Source organism: Mustela nivalis (assembly GCF_964662115.1).
Source record: "Mustela nivalis genome assembly, chromosome: 3".
NCBI lineage: Eukaryota > Metazoa > Chordata > Mammalia > Carnivora > Mustelidae > Mustela > Mustela nivalis.
The window spans coordinates 41,455,743-41,460,275 of NC_139022.1; the positions used below are offsets into that span (position 1 = coordinate 41,455,743).

At 43.9% G+C, this 4,533-nt stretch overlaps 1 pseudogene across 1 annotated transcript; it reads left to right on the forward strand.

Moving 5' to 3' along the window:
• Positions 1-2,927: 2,927 nt before the first annotated feature.
• LOC309861588 (ferritin heavy chain pseudogene) lies at positions 2,928-4,331 on the forward strand (annotated as a pseudogene). Its single transcript has one exon. The product of its transcript is annotated as a ferritin heavy chain pseudogene (transcript).
• Positions 4,332-4,533: the final 202 nt, after the last annotated feature.

Genomic DNA, 4,533 nt, shown 5'->3' on the forward strand with positions numbered 1-4,533 from the left:
TGAACGCTCACATAGTGCTGATGGAAAAGCATAAAGGTACATCCACTTGGAAAAATAATTTGAAGTTTCTTAAAAAGCTAAACATACACTTAATCATATGATCTAGCCATTCCATATAAAGTATTGACCCAAGAGAAGTGAGTGCATACAGCCACACAAAGACTTGTACAGCAATGCTCCTACCAGCTTTAATTTAATAGCTAAAAACAAACAAGTAAGCAAAATGTTCATGAGATGGTAAAAGGATAAATGGACTGTGGTGTATCTACACAATGGAATAGCTATTCAATCATAAAAACTATTAATACACATTATTGAATGGATTGCAGAACCCCTGTGCTGAGCAAAAGAAACTAGGCAAAAAGGAATACACACCAATTTCATTTATATGAAATTCTAGAAAATGCAAACTAATCTAGTAGTGAGGAAAAGCAGATGCCTGGGATGAGATGGGGCAGAGAGAGGTAGAGGGAGTGATTATAAAATATAAAGGAACAGAAGGAAACTTTCGGAGGTGATGAATACATTCATTTTCTTGATTTTGGTGAAGGTTTCACAGATGTATGCATATGTCAAACCCTATGCAGTTGTACACTTTTTTTTTAAGTATCTGCAGTTTATTTTATGTCAATTATACCTCCCTAAAGCTGTTACAAAGGTATAAGTTTACTTTTGTGTTTCTGTGATTTTTTTAATGTTTTTCTTTATCTGTGAGAAATACTACCAACATTTTATTTTTTTAATTTTATTTTTTTTCAGTGTTCCAAGTCTGATCATTTATGCACCACACCCAGCACTCCATGTAATACTTGCCCTCCTTAATACCTACCACCAGGTTCAATCAAACCCCCACCACCTCCCTTCCAAAATCCTCAAGGGTTCTCACTATACAGAGAAAGAATAGAAATTTTCTGAATTTTCTTCTGTGAGTTAATCCTCATTTTCTCAATACACTTCAACAATCACAGTATACTTTTAAAACTAAATACCATTTTAATTATTTTTAGACTGTCCTTTTTAGTTTTTATTGATTGATTGATTGATTTTTAAGATTTTATTTATCTATTTGACAGACAGAGACCACAAGCAGGGGGAGAGGCAAGCGGGGGGGGGGGGGGGGGGGTGGGGGAGCAGGCTCCCCGCTGAGCAGAGAGCTTGAGGAGGGGCTTGATCCCAGGACTCTGGGATCATGACCTGAGGTGAAGGCAGAAGCTTTAACCCACTGAGTCACCCAGAGCCGCTGTCCTTTTTATTTTTTTTATCAAAGAAAAATATTTTGGCAGATCAATTTGTGGCGCTGCCCAAGACCAGCTCTGAAATGATGACCAATAGAGCAGACGACTCAGCAGCCCCGGGGAAAAGCCAAATGAAACATCCAGGAGAACCCAGGATTCTTCCTCCATCTAAGAGAAGGCCAAGCCTGCCATGGCTGTCAGTGAAACAGAAAGGACAGGGAGAATCCCATTCTGGGGATTCAGCCATGTGTTCAGAAGACGAGGGCTCCAAAGTCACAGCAATGCCTGTGTTGGGAGAAGTGCCTGAAAAACTGCCAATACCAGTGGAAATCAATGCTGAAATAAAACATCAATTAAAGAGGGAAATCTGACAGTTTGGATGAAAATATGAAAGAATCTTCAAACAGCTTCAAGGTGTGTGAAATCTTTACAGCTGCAGAAAAATGTTTTGTACATACAATGAAAGAAACAGAGAGATTTAAAAGATAAGCCTGGAAAAGGTACCAGAAAAACTAGAAGCTCAACACTTTCTCACCAAAGATTATAGTCACACCTGAAATTTATAATCCCATGATTGAAAAGATCAGTGAGCAAGCAGAACCAGTTTACTGTCCTAGAATGCAACCGGATATTGTTGATGTCTCCTGGCACCTCAGCTAAGGATACTGTCCTCTTGGGGCGCCTAGGTGGCTCAGTGGGTTAAGCTTCTGCCTTCTGCTCAGGTCATGATCCCAGGGTCCTGGGACCAAGCCCCACATTGGGCTGGCTCTCTGCTCAGTGGGGAGCCTGATTCCTCCTCTCTCTGCCTGCCTCTCTGCCTACCTGTGATCTCTGCCTGTCAAATGAATAAATAAAATCTTTAAAAAAAAAAAAAGAATATTGTCCTTTTGAGACTAAGAAAAAATACTGGAACTTCAATGTTCTAAGTTTCTGTTAGTAAAAGCTGGGCATTCCCCCTTAAAAAAACTGATTTTAGTTGACACACAATGTTACATTAGTTTCACAGGACAACATAGTGATTCAACTTCTCCAGTTAGGCTGCGCTCACAAGTGTATGTATCTGCAAGAAGGAAAGACAGGAAAATATCAAGCTGAGAGCCAGTTTATATGTTCTTCCTACTTTTCTGCAGTTTTTTTTTTTTTTTTTTTTTTGCAAGAAAGGTGAATTCTGTATTTAAAAATGTCTTTCTAAAAGAAAGCACTGTCTTAGTACAGACTCTTGAAAATTTGCCTACTATACTGGCAATTCTTTCCATACCTACGTTTGTTTAAAATAATCGTAAAGTCAATTTATAAACACCCACTTCGGCTGCGGACCTTCGCGCTCAGATGAATTGGCTGAGACTTTTGTTTTACCCTATTTCCTCGCCCTGCCTCCCCCCACTCCTTGGGCTTTGGACAGAAAGAGGTCAAAGACGGAGGGCAAGGACCGCCGCTGGGCTCGTCCTTTCTTTTCCCAGTCGCAGCGCGTACTTCTTTGACAGCATTTTGAGCTGAGATGAAATAGTACATTACAAACGCCCAAGGGCAGAAAGAGGGCAATGTTGAGTTAATGCAGTTGTCACTGTCATCTGTCTGTGCCCAGCCCGGACAGGGCGCGCGTCCCGGCAGCCCTCCCCTTGGAACCCTGGCGCCTTTGGAAGGGAAGGGGTGTGTGTGACGCAGTCGCCGGTCGCTTAGGGCCGCGTTCCAATTCAGACCTGAAGCACCTAGCGTCCGGCCACACGCACTGACGCCCTGGCCTCAGTTTCCCCACTTCTAAAGAAGGGGAGTCATGCTGCCCTGTTTCTTGTTTCTCTCCAAGAACATCAGCCCTTCGCTGTTGTCCCTGCGCAACGCGCGCCGGGGCTTCGCGCTCCCGCCGCTCCGGGTCTCCAGGCTCCCCTCGCGCCCCAGGCGCACTGCCCCACTGCGCCCGCTGGCAGCAGCCTCCTCCTCTGGGGACCCAGCCGGGCCCGCCTGCGCCCATTCCCGGGTGCGCCAGAACTTCCACCCGGACTCCGAGGCTGCCATCAACCGCCAGATTAACCTGGAGCTCTACGCGTCCTACGTGTACCTGTCCATGTCCTATTACTTCTCCCGAGATGACGTGGCCCTGAACAACTTCGCGGGGTATTTCCTTCGCCAGTCCCGGGAAGAGACCCAGCACGCGGAAAAGCTGATGAGGCTGCAGAACCAGCGGGGAGGCCGGATCTGCCTGCAGGACATCAAGAAACCAGACCAGGACGACTGGGAAAGCGGGCTGAACGCCATGGAGTGTGCGCTGCTCTTGGAGAAGAATGTGAATCAGTCGTTGCTGGAATTGCACACTCTGGCCTCAGACAGAGGTGACCCCCACTTGTGCGACTTCCTGGAAACTCACTATCTGAATGAGCAGGTGAAGTCTATCAAAGAACTAGGTGACCACGTGCAAAACTTGATTAAGATGGGGGCCCCAGATTCTGGCCTGGCAGAGTACCTCTTTGACAAGCACACGCTTGGAGATGAAAACAATCAGAACTAAGTAACCCACAGGCTGCCCTCCTCACTGCCCAGGCTTGGAAAAGACCCAGTCCACAGACTCTTGCTTTCTTGTCCTTAAAATGAACCTCTATCTTTATACCCCATAATGCTGTCCCAATAAAGTGACTTGTAGAGAAAATGAAGTTGGCCCCATATTAACAAGGGCTTTTTGTCCAACATCAAGGTAATTTTTCCAGCCGAAAGGTAGCCCACGATACCACGGTATAAAAAAGACTGTGAAAAAGCTACTGAGAGTAGATGCAAACTTTCTCCAGTTATCAAATATTATTCCAGACCATGAACCTTCACTAAAATTCTGCAATTTTCAACTGCACAAGTACCCATAATTTTTAAGACCTTATACTAAAGGCTAAAGTGGGAAGATGTGTAAGATAAATATGCAAATAACTCTAACAAGTTGAAGAAGATATACAGTACTGTAAAAACCATGTAAGCAAAATTCCACGACAGCTTTTACCTTTTCCCAGCATGTTCCAAGAAAAAGTGATGTCCAGCAATGATCTGTTTTTAAAGGATTTTGTGATCAAATAAATTTAAGAGAAGCTACACAAAGTATCAATGCTGGCCTTGGAAAGTCACAATGTCTATGAGCATTTTAGGGCTCTGGAAAGTCTTGCAATTAAAAACAAAAAACAAAAATCTTGGATTATTTTTGTTTAGCTCAGTGTTTCCCAACACAGCCAGTCGCAGTGTGTGTGTGTGTGTGTGTGTGTGTGTGTGTGTGTTTGAAATGATAATCTAGGTCTGTCTGATTAGAGACTCTATATCACCACTG